Source organism: Suncus etruscus, chromosome 13 (assembly GCF_024139225.1).
Source record: "Suncus etruscus isolate mSunEtr1 chromosome 13, mSunEtr1.pri.cur, whole genome shotgun sequence".
Classification (NCBI taxonomy): Eukaryota; Metazoa; Chordata; class Mammalia; order Eulipotyphla; family Soricidae; genus Suncus; species Suncus etruscus.
The window spans coordinates 67,379,162-67,394,534 of NC_064860.1; the positions used below are offsets into that span (position 1 = coordinate 67,379,162).

Consider the following 15,373-nt stretch of genomic DNA (forward strand, 5'->3'; position numbering starts at 1 on the left):
TTAAAAACAACTCCAGATAGATGAATTTAAAAATCAGATTGATATCTTTAAATATATACATGATCCCTCAAAAATGAAGCACAGAGAAAAAGAGACACAGAGAGAAGAGACAAAACAGAGATATTAATAAAATTCAGAAAAGAACTTCCAAAGAAACACACAAATTGATTAATTACAAGAAGCATAAAGACCCTATAATATAAGCACAAATAAAAGACTAATTCAGGGACATTTATGTTGAATTATAATAAGAAAGATTATAGAATAGGTGGTCGACCAGGGTTTAATGGCCCTCTGAGTTCTCCAGAAGTAATTCCTGAGTGCAGAGCCAGGTAAACCCAAAACCAAAATAGAAAGATGGAACGGGACCATGGCCAGTAAGCAACCATCCCATGAGGAATCTCATGCCCTAGTTTTTGACATGCCCTACCTGTGCTCTACCCATTATGTATAGTATCTGGCCCCATCATCAGACTCAGAGAAATGATGCTGGAATTGCAGAATAATGACTTCGATATGCCGGACTATGACCAGATAGTAGGGTCATATTTTTTCCCATCATTATTTTTTCCCTTTTTCAGCTTCTCCAGACAGAGATGGTGAAGAAGCCAAACCTGATGAAGAGTCAGAGAGAAATACCTTCCTGTTTCTGTTATTCCGAGATTATAGGAACCTCCAAAGGTATCTCTAACGATCTGCAGAGTACTGGGGAAGAGGGAATAGGGAGTTATTGGTGGTGGGAAGGTTGCACTGATCATGGGGGGAAGATGTTCTTTTTATATAAGTAAAACCCAGTTACAAACATGTTTGTAATCATGGTGCTTAAATAAAAATATTAATGAAAAATAAAAATAAAATAAAATAAAATAAAAGGAACATACCCAAGCAGGATTCTCAGAGATTAATTTCTAAAAGAGGGCTTCCATAATTAAAGACATTTTGAAAAGCATTTGAAAATGTGTTTTCAAGGGAAAAACTTGAAACTAAAGGCCATGAGGCTAAAGACTTAAAGACCCTAATCAGGCACATGGAACATTGGGCATGTTGTTATTCTCTAACCTGAAATTTGATGATTTTATTGACAGAGCCAAAACAGGAAATCAAAAGGAAATTCAGACATGTTTAAAACAAATTAGAATTTATCTGCCTATTGCACATGAAGATTTTATAAGCAATAATGATAAAAAAAGAGGAACATAATGGCAATGAGGTAAACCGTCACTGAATTAGATCCCGTTTTTTACAAATTCAACTGAAAGTGAGAAGTTTGCTTCTGAATCAAGTAGAAACCTAAGAGATAAGCAGCAACAGAGAAAATGGAGAAATTCACAACTGGCTTTGGAAAGAAGGAAGACAAAGCTCCTGAGTAATAGTCCCTTAAAAATGACTCCCTGTCATCACATTCTGTCTGTTGAAGAGTCTGATACAGGTGAGGGGCAACAGGAACTAGAGTCAAGTGCATTTCATAGATAAGCTCTAGACAATTTGTATGATGCTTCTTCTACTTATACTGCAGTTGATGTGGAGAAATTATAGCAAGAAATAACACTAAAACAATGAAGTTAATGCATTACAAGAAACTATAGGCCCCACTTTCAATCTATTAACTGGCTTTCTCAGTTGTATCTTGCTTTGTATTTTGTCTTCAGTTAGTGGAAATCCTTACATACTAAAATTTTTGTGGATTCTTGTTTAATGCACTTGTACATTTGGGGATATTTTTTGGTTCTTGAAAGCATTGGAATGAGTTGAATATTCAAGCAATATTGTAAAACCATTGACATGAAAGAATGAACATAGCAGGTTAATTAACTTTTAATTGAAATAATTAGTTGAATGAATATTTCTAAATTAATTAATTTTATACTAAATTATTTCTATAAAGTTGACCTAGAATGTTTTATACATAATATTATTCTCAATAACAACTTCTGAGAACCAAATAAAAGGCAAACTATAACACTTAATCTTGTCCTGTTAAATAGATATGATGTTTGACATAATTTAATAAATTCTCTTTTAATTCTCATCAGAATAAAACAATCTTATTGAATCTAAAACAAGAAAAATTTTATGTCACTATCATTACATAGGAATTTTTAAGAATCTTTAGTAATGACTATGTGTCTGTTATTCCATCTCTGCTGTCACCTCAATTCTAGTGTGGTAACATGTTAAATGATGTAAATTATCTTACAATCACTTTTGATATTTACCTTAAAATATTAAACAAAAAATTCAAGATTTATATGTAATTATGTTAATTTCAGTACTTAGCACAAAAATCAAGATATGGAAACTATTTAAATATACAATGAGAAATGAACACATGAAGAAGCTGTGGAAAGGATGGAGGATAGTATAGTGGATAGGGCACTTGCTTGCATGTGGACAACCAAGTGTCTATTTCCAGCATCCAATACAGTTCTTTGAACACCTACATCCAGGAGAAGTTGCTGAGAACAAGGGTAGGAGTAGCTCCTGAGAACTGACAGGCATGGCTCTAAACAGTTCCCCTCTACAAAAGAAGAATCTATGCAATTGTAATCACAAGGGAAACCTAGGTAGCCATAAAAATACCTGTAATCTAGATGTGACTGTATGACACCAGGCTAAGTAAAGTAAATCAGAAGGAGTAGGTCAAATACTAAATGATCTCATTTAATGGTGGTGTATGAAGAAGCATAACATAACTAAACAGTATTTAACAATCATAAAACATTGTTCTGGCATTGAAAGCTGAAGCTATTGCGCCAGAGTGATGGCACAATGGTAGGATGTGTGCCTTGCATGCTGCTGACCCAAGATGAAACTGGGTTCGATCCCCACTGCGTTCCATATGGTTCCCAAGGCCAGGAGCAATTTCTGAGTGCATAGCTAGGAGTAACCCCTGAGTATCACTGGATGTAGCCCAAAAGAAAAAAGTAAAAAATAAAACTGAAATTACCAAGCAGTGGTGTAGAGATTGGGACAAGAAATAGGTTGACTAGTGTGAGCCAGTAAGTTCCAGTTTCCTTCCTCCCAATGTGACAAGAACTAATGATGTTCCTCTCATCTAATGACCAGGAAATAACAGTTTCCAGGCTCATTATCAGATAAATTTTATTCCATTCAAACAATATTTATAAAAGAGAAGAGATGCAGGATCTAAATCCCTAGAGTTGGACAACCAGGTACTGGAGGCTCCATGTTAAACTTGAACATCGGTGATTAGGAATGTTTGGAAACAACTCAACAGGTCACAAAAGAAGCCTTATCTCTCTTAATAGGACCTCTCTGTGAGGGATGAGGGGACTACTTGGAATCAATCCTGTGAGTGACTTCTGATTATGGAGTATGACACTCCTCTTTATGAGGTTCTTTCCCATCTCTGGAGTGTTGTCTCCAAGACTTCCTCCTCCAGGAGAACCCTCAGAGCAGTGGCTCAAGAGGCCCCCAGAACAGTTGTTCTTTGGGATGTTCCATATGCCATGTTGTTTCAGAAAAGTTTCACTGGTGGTAATTCAACAGACTAGAAGTAGTGTAATAAAGTGATGCTGATATGCCATCAAAGCCAGAAGTGTTGACACTGCTGTAAAAATGTTAATTAAACTATGCTACTACAGATTAAAATAATATTTCAAATAAAATAAAATGACTGTCTAAGGTTTGGGTTGTTGGAACTATCAAAACTTTGCAGAAAGTGCTTAATTAAAGGATTATTTCATGTTAATTATATATAAAGGTTATTATTTAACACAGCAAAAGACCCTAAGAAATAGTTAATTTTGTACTATTATTTCAGTTCTATATAGTAGTTCTGTTATAGGGGAAGCAGAGTGGATCAGAGGAGGATCAGATGATCTGATTAATTTCATTGGTCTTTTAAATTTTTTGCTACCAAGAATGGTATCATTTATCTGTAGTATATAAAAGAAAAGATGAGAAAATGTAATTAGTGAGGAGAGAGATGTCTAGATCACACTTGACCTGAGAGTAAAAAAAAGAGAAGGGCGGGGAAAAATTGAATGGAATGAAATAAATTAAGAAAGAGTAGTAATGGAAGAACAAGAACAAGCAGCATCATTGAGTGGAACAAATTTGGAGTAGTATAGCTTTATGAACAAAGCACACACTTTTCAACATTGAGGACATGAAATTCAAACTACAATCACTGATCTTTTCAATGTACTTGTCAAGGTGGAGGGATGAGGAGAGTGGATTGAAGGGAATATGGGAAACTGTAGAGAAAAGTTTACACTAGTAGTGACAACAGACTAAATTATGCTATGTCTAAGACACATATCAATCACTTCATAACTCATTGTCCTTTAAATAAAAAGGAAGTATTAAAAAAGTTGCCCAAGAAGGAGATAGTCAAAATAAATAACAAAATGGCAGGGTATGGAAAATAGTAAGAAATAAGCGGGAACCCCCAGTCTGAAACTTTCTCCAAATAAATGTCAGTTTTTCTTTGACCCCTTTCAGGATTCTGGGTAGCTGGTAAAATAATGTATAACATATTGCTCAAAGAAAAGAAATGCTGAAGGAGTTGGAGACATATTACAAGTTTGAAGGCCCTCAATTTGAAGACTGTTGACTGTTTCAATCCCCTATACTAGGGAAGTCATCTCTGAGCAAAGATAAAGAATAAGCCCTGAACACAGTCAGGTGTTATCTAAAGTACCAAACAAACAAAGAAATGTCTAGGGAAAGGGGAGCTGTTGGTGTATGGAGAAACCCAATGCCAACAAGGGGACACGGTTGGGTTAACTGAGTTCCAGTCCAGAAACCTGAGTCACAGAATTCTTACACTGAATCATGAAGTACTTGGTCAATATACACTGCAGCTGAAGGACAGGAAAGGATAAAACAAGGTTGTTGTAAATAGGAAAAGGATTTCTGAACAATAACAGGTATCTAGAAATATCCACTCAAAATGTACAATAAGTCATTACTTATAAGCACATAAAGGTTTGTAAGGAAATCTTTCAGACTAAGAAGTAAAACCATTCACACCTAATATAACACAGTATTAGCCAGAAAATCAATAATATTTTGAGTCCATTTCTGTCTTGTTGAAAGTTGAGAAATATAGAATCGAATCTTCAAACATTTTTACTTACAAGAAAATTTCTCCTTTGTTTATATTGACCAGGATTTATAGCTAAAATGTTATCTCAACACATCTCTAGATATAACATTTCTAGTATTTCAGTCACTCCTAGCGAAAGAACAGGATGTAACTTCTCATTAACACAACACCATACTTTTCATAGAACTCAGTTATTACTTTCTAATAGGAAATTAGGGTAGAATAATCTACTGAAACATCAAATTAATATTACTATATTGAATACAAAATCATTAAAACATAAATGAGAATAATTTTGCTGGTTAATAAAATCTCTCATTGTAATGTTATTCATTAATTTTCAGTGTTTTTTATAAACAATTTTGAAATTCACTTGTTTTTAAAACTACTTTAAAAGTGTATTTCTCATGCATCAAAACGTTGTGAGTTATCTGTTTTTGAATATGTTTTTAAAAATCTTAAAATGCCTAATTATGAGCTTTGTCTTTTCTGACTTTTCTCTTGATATAAATCTTTTAATTGCCATCTATAGTGATTTTACCTTTGTTATGCAAACGTGTGATAATTAGCTCAATTAAAAACATGTGCAACGTAAGTTGCTGTGGATAGAATTCCAGCTGGCAATACATAACATAAGCCAAAGTAAATGACCCTATTCAAATGAATGTAGCTTCTATTTATAATATAAACACTAACACAACTCTTTAGTCCAAGGAAAGCTGCAAAGTATCTTACCAAATATGCAATGCTAATAGATGAATACGTTGACAGATTTTTTTTATAATACTACTGCTTTTAAATTAACATTCCGATTATCCTGCTTATAAATATGGTTATGTTCTACATGCATTCTGACATTTTCAATATAAAATTATAATGATTGCTAATAGAAACATATTTTATAATATGTTAAAATATATTTACAAGAAAAGCTGTTACAGAAGTGGTAGCAAGTGATGACTATCCTATTAAAATTGATGTATATTATTATTCCCTTAAAATAGGAAACATATAACATCTATTAGAATACACTGCCATGAGTGTAGATCATCAAAGTAGATAACACCAGCATCCAATTTTAATGTGAATACTTTAAATGTCACATCAAATTATTTTCCATTCATTGTACCATGAATTCTTCACCATGTTCACCAGTAAACTATTAAAAGTATGAACATAATGCTCCTTTTGAAAGTGAATAGAAAATAATAATTTATAATTGAGTTTAACTTTTCTTCTTTAAATTTCCTGATATTCTTGATGCTATTGGAAAAAAGGACAATCAAACCTAATTAGAACAATAAAGAACAGGGGCCAGAGCGATGATGCAGTGGTAGGGTATTTGCCATGCTCACGGCTGACCTAGGAAGAATCGTGGTTCGATCCCCAGGCATCCCATATGGTCCCCCAAGCCGGGAGCCATTTCTGAGCGCATAGACAGGAGTAACCACTGAGCATCACTGGTTGTGGCCCAAAAAAACAACAAAAAGGTGACAATAACAAAACATCAAATAGCATTGTTTCTAATTTCAAAAGTCACCCATAATGGTCCTATTAAATGATCCATAGGAGTTATTCAAACAGGTGGTACCTACTTCCTCTGATTTATCACATCTACTTTTGAGGATTTATGATCATGAAAGAACAAAAAATTCTTAAGGATTTTTTAAAATAAGACACTAGCTTTATTGAAGTAAAATAACAGGATATAAAATCATACTAAATAATGCTCTAGAACGATTTTTAATGACAAGTGACCTTGTTCCCTCCTGGGGGCCTTTTGTACTTATCTAAAGACATTTTTATTGTCATCGTTTGGAGTAAACAGAATAAAAAATACAACATTCTTGAACATACTTGAACTGGAATTTTCTGAACTCTCTTCTCAATAGGGCCTCTACCCTGATCTTTCATGTCCTTGAGATTATTCAAAATAATTTTTAGCTATTAATAATACTAAAAAATTTTAGAAAATAATCTAAATTCAACTTCTCAACATATGACCAAATGACTCACTTATACTTGACATTCTTGATATTTTAATTTTTAGTCTGCCTGGAATAAGATATCTTCTATTATCATATTTAATTAGGTTCTATAACCAGTTATTTATGCTTTGATATACTCTTACTGGTTAATAGCTATACATTTCTTTGCTGATTTGAGATCTGAGTTTAATTTTATTCCACAGTTGCAGTAGTCTAGATCAGTAATATAATATTCTTAGTAAAGTCTCTAGTTTTTAAGATGTACATTTTAGATTTCTTTCTTTTTAAAAGTTTTAAAATAATCTTTAACTCTACCTGCCTAGAATTAAATATAGAGCCTTATATATATTTTAAAAATGTTCTGCTGACACACATTACTAGATTCTGATTTATTTTCTACTTAACAGTACTATTGTCAGCTAGGGGGGAGGAACTATTAATTGTGGCTAAGTATTTGTAATGCACATTGAGCATCCAAGAAAGAATTATCTAGTTCAAAGTGATATTAGTGCCTGGTTGACAGTCCAGAGAGTATTCAAATTTGGGGAGCTAGCAGTATGACTGATAAACTTGTGACTAATATTATTCTCTTTCATCTACAATAAAATAAGCTAACTTTGTTAAATTCAAATTTTGTTTTATAGTGATACAGAGTTTAAAAAATTGGTGGCAAAGAGAATGGTGGATCTAGTTAACTTGAAATAGAGGTATTATATTGGAAATCAATGGATATATTCATTTAAAGTACAATTTATTTTCTCTTAGATTCCATGTTTTAAAATCCTGTTAATAATAACTTTTCAGATATATAATGATCCAACTCCAAACCTATGACTGTTCTAGCTTTAAAAATGTTCAAAGGGCATGATAGTGCAACAGTAGGGCATAGTAGAGCATTTGCCTTGCACACAGCTGACCCAGGATGGACCTCCATTTGATCCCCAGCATCCCATATGGTCCCCCAAGCCATGAGCGATTTTTGAACACATAGTCAGTAGTAACCCCTAAGCATCACCAGGTGTGGCCCAAAAACCAAAAAGAAAAAAAAGGTTCCAAGTTCCATATTCATACCACTATGTGCCCTTCCTGATTACCTAGCACATTAATTTTTTACTCCAAAACAAAATTAAACCCAGAACTAGTAGATGTTTTAAATCCCTTGATTAGTGGTGTTGTTTTACCTTCACTCCATACCATAAGTTCCCCAGTGCCTTTCTCTGTTCTGAGCATTCTCAATACTGTTGTCTAGGGCAAAAAGGTTTGTTTTCATTTATTACTTTATATTCCCTACTTTTGTGGCTTTGTAAACCTTCTGTATTTATTCATTGTACTATACCTTATTTTTCTCACATGATTCTCCAGTTATCTCCAAGTTGCAGAAAGCAACATTATATAATTTATCTGCTAAGTATTCCATTGTTGATATATACATGACTTCATTATCTCTTTATCTGTCAATGAACATGAATTCATTTCATATCCTATTATATAAGTGTTGTAGTAAACATGATTTCCATTTATCTTTATAAGGAAATTATTTTTGTGTGTTGAGAGAAGATCCTAATGACTATAATATATAGGGGAGTTACAAATTTTTTTTGAGATTTCACCATAGTATTTTTCATAAAAGGTAAGCTATACGCCATTTTCAGCCTTTGTGAATTTTTAACCTAGTAAGAAAATTATTGAAATTTCTCACTATACTTAGCTATAAAAGTTACACTAACAATGCATCCCTAGAGAACTGTGAAAGACATTTTTATTGTTAGGCTTTAGAGTGATGCTCAGAACACTTTCTAACACAATATAAAAAAGTTAATCAAAATTAAAGACCACAATATAAGACCTAAATTTATATATTAAATTGAGGGAACCATATGGGTAGAATACTTTCTTTATCTTTTTTTTTTTTAATACACTGGCAGTGCTCAGGTGTTACTCCTGTCTATATGCTCAGAAGTTGCTCCTGGCATGCTAGGGGATCATATGGAATGTCAGGATTAGAACCACAATCCTTATGCATGCAAGGCAAATGCCCTATCTCCATGCTATCTCTCCGGCCCTTAGTATCCTTTCTTAATGACATTAAAACAAGCAGTATCTTTAAAGATTTAGTGCCATTTGCCAAGCAAACTCAGACAACTAAATTCCACTTAGAAACAACTCCAGTGCAAAAGAAACTTAACCAGAATAAAAAGACAACTGAAACACTAGGTGAAAATAATATCCTAGCCTTCATTTTATAAAATATTCATAAATATAGTAGATAAGGCACTGGTAATACTTTACAATAAATAAATATAGTAGACCCTTCAGATATGGGTGGGAGGTTGATGATAAAGTAAAATTGCCAACAAAAGCATATGATTTCAAAAACAAAAGGCTTTGTATGAATCAAAACAAAGAGATATAATCTCACATAAATAAGACTGGCATATAAAGCAAAAACAGCCAGCATTGGTGTGAATGCAGGAGAAAGACACCCTCCATTCACTACCAGTGGTAAATGCCCACAGGTCCAACTTTTGTAAAACAATATGGGCAATCATCAAAAACTCAAAAATTGACTTTTTATAAAACTTTAATTCCAAAGCTGAAAATCTTCATAGAAGGCCCAAAAATTCTATTCAAAAAAGACTTCTTTTTGTATGTTCATTGCAAACTATTCACAATGAACAGATTCTGGAAACAACTCAAGTGTCTAAAGACAGGCGAATGGATTAAAAATGGATTTAAAAAACCCACACAACTGTATACACCGTGTAAATGACTTGGTTATAAGAAAGGAAAAATCATGAAAATTTTTTCTACGTGGATTGACAATATTATGATAAGTGAATTTAGTCTGAATGAGAGTTCCAGGCACAGAATGATCATCCTCATATATGGGTTATTAAGGAATCAAGCAAAGAAATAACATATGCCTAAAGCCCTAAACTGAGAACTGAGCTTCAGTAGGGAGTTATCACAGGAAGTTACATAATAAAGGACACTGGAGGTGTTAAATAGCATAAGAAAGACCCTAGAACAATGCTAGAGAAAAAAAGCCACTCTATTGAAAGGGATGACACTACAGTGATTTACATATGAAAACTTTCATTACAATATTGTAAAACATGGTGCCTAAAATATTTTTTAATTATATTGTCTGGACCAGAAATATAGGATAGCAGGCAAGTTGCTTGTTTTGCATAGAGCTGACCATGGCTCAGGATCTTGTGTCACATACCCTTCCTGAGCATTGCAGGAAATATTCTTTGAGCACATAGACAACTGAAATACCTAAGGACCACCAGGTGTGACTCCAAGACAAAAAGAGTGATGCTCTGTTGTAGCAGAAGAGGTTATAGCAGATGCTTCACACTAAGTTATCCCTAAATCAGAATACTTATATTAGTAGTAAAGAAACCCCAGATTATCAAAAGTATTTCAAGAAATTTTTTAAGTGACAGAGGACTCTTGAATTTACAGATCACAAGATCAATGTGGATTCGGCAAATAACAGAAGATACTTAAAAATTTTTAACAATTGCTATAATTAAAAAGTATTGGTTAGTATATTAATATTAAAATTATGTGATGCTTGCATTATTACTCTAATATCACAATAATAAGCTGATTAATAAACATTGAGCTAGAAGAAGACAGGCGATAAAGAAGTGAATGATATTTATACAATTTGACAGTTCAATTTTAAAACAATAAATAATTTATGGATAGAAAAGAAAATATCAGCTATGACTAGCATTCTGGTTTTTTTTTTTTTTTGAATATTATTCAAATCCAGCATGGTTAGATGAGAAGTGAGAAGAGAGGTCAAGCAATAAAGCCTAAATTGAAAACAATGAAATAGAGATAGAGGGAGAATATACATTCTGTAATGCTTATGGAGATTGCATCTGAGTTTATGTTGGATGATACATATTAGAAATAGACTTATTAAGATTTCAGAAAATTATAACATCAGTGCATGTTAAGTCCTTCAGATCACACTATTTCAGCATGTGTAAGTAAAATTGAAATATAATACTATATTTTCATTGAAACAAACTATTTCTATTTGACTGTATATGTTTTAAGTAATTTTTAGAATTTTTTTCATAGTGAGATATAAGATTCAGTATAGAAATATTCTATATGATCCTGGCTTCCATGCTCTGTTTTACCAGTTATCAAGATTTCCTAATCCTGGAGAGTTTGGTTGCAATGAGAAGCTAGAATATGCACATCATAATCACTTTAACTTTGTAATTTTTATTATGGTTTCTTTTAATATTTTATATTCTATAGACTTGGTTATATTGTAATTACCATGTATTTTGTATTACTATAGCAGTTAAAGGCTTTTACTGCTTTAACCATCTTCTTTGCATTTATTTATTCTTCCTCACACTCATGCCTTGACAATCACAGACCTTTTTGCCTTTATCATATCTTTGTTTATTCCTGAATGTATTTCCTTTGAAACTAAATATATATTACTTTTGCAGAAATTTAATCAATTTGGTAATATTCACTCCATGTTCATGCATACCATTCTATACTATGATGTTACAGGAAAAAGGAAACATGCCAGTTAATTAAATTGATGATTTAAAAATCTCAACCAACATGTGAGATAAAGAATGAAAATCGCTAAAGGAAGATATAGAAAACATAAAAACGGTGGGGGCAGTAAGGAAATTCAAAGGCACAAAGAGCATTTAGTATTCTGACCTTGAGAATTAGGACACAATGCCCCTAGAAGAGACCACAGAGCAACAGATCTCAGACCAGGATTCAAAGGACACAGATTTTCAGAGCACTGTGGGACCGGATGAATGACATGGTACACAGGAAATGTACACTGAGAAAAAAGACCAAGTACTCTGTATACAGAAAGTAAACAAAGAGAAGAACATAGGCCTGGGTGTGTGGGTGGAGTGGAACATAGAATGAACATTTAAGTTGTACTATAAAGAAATTCATAAGTATGTTAATTCTAAATTAACTCTAGAATGGAAACTCATTTCCCAGTAAAAAACAACAACAACAACAACATCTAGTTAGTGTTGAATAAAATTGCACCATGGTCTGGAGGACTGCAGTTGGTTTAACATCACCACTACACCCTTGCTCTTCACCTTTTCTGGAACACTTTTCTCCAATGCTTTGGACATTTCTTTTGGTCTAGTCATCAGTAACTTTACTGTGTTTTCATTTGATGCAAGTTAGTATTGATTACTCCATGCTTTGAAGTAAAGGAAACATCTATTTTTCCTTTCATTTCTATCTCTCCCTAGGCACACTATGCTCATCACCCTGCTTTGAAATTGTTTACTTATCTGTGAGGACTTTTCTTTTTCTACTAATCTCAGTTTCTGGTACAGTGCTTTATACCTAGGGGAAGTCAATAAGCATTCCTGACTGAGTCTTCTTGCAAAAGAAGCTTTAGGTAAAGTCATTATCTTCAGTAATTACAAACACACCCACAAAAGCAAATATAGAAAGACTAGGGTAAAATGCCAATGAAAACACAATGAAGACTAACAAAACTTGTTTTCTAATACTTAATCCAAGTGTTTGGAAAACATTTTAAATTTCCTTTTTGTTCTGTTATAAAATAAGTAGTATTATTTAACAATGCTTAAATATTACCATTTAATTTAAAGTATTAACTAAATGCTTTGGAACTAAGCAGTCTAGAAAACATGAACATAAATTCCAGACTGTGCCTTTAAATTCAATTTGCCTCTTATTATCAGTTTATTTTAATTAATTTGCCTTCATATTGTATACAAAAATTAAATAAAAATAGGGAGATGACAATATGGAAAATAGTTATTTATTTAAAGCTTGTTAACCATTTAGTTAATTATTGTATGTAAAATATTTATAAATATAACAGATGATTGATATCTGTGCTCAGTGAAGAATAAGATATGGTTTTATAGTAACATATTTTATTTTTATGCCTGATTGTCATTTTTTATTTTATAAGAAATGCTTATAATATTGATAAGGTCGGGAATTCCACACGCACCCCTCTAATGACTCCGAGAGGCAGAGCAATGCAAAAGGGGTTTTATTATACAAGCATATGCAGGGGCACTCAACGTGGCCTAATATAAGCCAGGGGATGAGAGCCTCAAACAAGATTTAACAAGTCTTTATATTGCTTTTCAAATAGTGGAAAATTACAGTAGGGTGGTCCATTTCAGGAAGTTCATGACACTTGACATTTGCTCAGTTACATTTTTTGCAAGATTTAGATACCACAAGTCACAAGGTTTGCAACAGTTAAAATGTATCTTTGGTCAAGGGCAAGTTCTTGGGATTTAGAAAGGGGTGGGTCCAAGACATCAAGGTCGAGCCCTCTTAAAGCTCAACAGTTAAAATGCATCTTTTGCTCCAGGGCAAGTTCTTAGGATTTAGGAAGGGGTGGGAGTCCAGGGCAAGCCCTAAGGGCGCTGCAGAGTAAATTATTTTAATTCTTTTACCTTTCAATATTGAATGAAATTCTATAAAAGTTTGTTTTTCTTTATGAGACTATATTAAAATAACAAGGAAAACAAGTGGAACTAAATAAGCCAAGTGTTTTCATGTAGAATAAACCAAATATTTTTTTTAATTAATGGGAAAATATTGATATGTTAGGGATCAAAAAATACAATCAGAAGTAGAAATTTTATCAAGTTATATTTGGTTTATAGGTGGCCCTCCTGAGTAATTCCTGACTTTGTGCTCAGAAATGACTCCTAGCAGGTTCAGGGGACCATATGTGATGTTGGGAATTGACCCAGGTTGGCTGCATGGAAGGAAATGCTGTATTCGTATTGGCCCCTAATTTTTAATTTTTTTTTTTTTCGGTTTTTGAGCCACACCCAGTGACGCTAAAGGGTTACTCCTGGCTATGCGCTCAGAAATCGCTCCTGACTTGGGGGACAATATGGAACTCTGGGGGATAGAACCAAGGTCTGTCCTGTATCAGCCACGTGCAAGGCAAATGCCCTACCACTGCACTATCACTTTGGCCCCTAAATTTTAATTTTTTAAGTTAAATGTTAACTTATATACATTGTATACATTCTGTAAGAGCAATGCAAAAATTTTTTTTCTGAAGATAGTAATTGGGATATTGTTTAATACCTGGCTATTTAAAAATAGTGGCAACTTCTGGATATGAAGATATTCAAGAAATTAGCAAGTTTAGCTAGAGAGCTGATAGATCAAGGAAAGGGGCAGATAAAGATCTTTGGGTTTTTAATGTAAATTACTTGAAGTTCAGAAATGACCTGTGGGCAGGAGTCTTATATTTACTCTTTCATCTTCCACTTCTCCTCCAGGAAGACAATCTTTACAGACGTTTCCTTAGCTTCATCTTTTTCACACTTTCCCTTATGAAATGTAAATTTCCTTTTAGACATAGCTAGAATTGATAGGGATTTGTCAGGACATAGATGTTTTTCTGGGCCTAGTTCCTGTCCTCTTCAGTCTAAGCTACTCATGACAGTCCTATGTCTAATTCTAAACTTATTTTCTAATAGTACCTTCTAACATCATTATTCAAAACAGTTCAATAGTAATCTAACAATAACTAAGAAAAGAATGAAGATTAAGAAGCAAAGTGGATGAAAGGACTGAAGTTCATGGGCCAGAGGTTTATTACCCTTCAGATATATCGGCTTGCGTAATGCATGCTTGGAAATTAAACATCTCAATTATAATGGTGTCGCATTAATTATGGACTCAACATCCATAGTTATCATAATACAGGTCTGAGTAATAGTGTACGACTGGTTGTTTACTTTCTGACCTCTCTGAGGTTTCTTTCTTTGCCTGCTCTTGCTCTTGCATTTCTTCAAATATAACTTACCAGCCTTCATAACAATGCAGAGGGCTTCCTAAAGCCTGTTACATAAATTTCGGTTCTGCTTATGTTAGCTAGAATTTGCTTTTCTTCTTTACTTAACTGAGATCAATAAATCATACAATTTATTACCCTTTTAGTACTATTTGACTTTAACTCTATGTATGTTGCAATTTTTGATTAAAAAAAGAATAATTATGCTGAAGAGAGGCCTTATTTATAGCAAGAATTTAAGATGTTTGAAATTTTTTCCAAGTAGAAAATAACTTGGTGAATGCTAGCTCTGCTGAGGAAGGCATAATTAGATGGTGATAAATTTTTAAGGAATCAACGTCTTTTATATGAGTTTAAAATATTACAATGGTTATTAACTAGTGTAAATTTATTAAACTAGACAAATAAAAATAAATTATTTTTAGCTGTCTAGTTAAAAAGATATACTAATTATAGTAGTAAGAAAAT

At 33.1% G+C, this 15,373-nt stretch overlaps 1 pseudogene; it reads left to right on the top strand.

The window, feature by feature from the left end:
- Positions 1–370: 370 nt before the first annotated feature.
- On the top strand, positions 371–1,473 carry LOC126025836 (TIMELESS-interacting protein-like; annotated as a pseudogene).
- Positions 1,474–15,373: the final 13,900 nt, after the last annotated feature.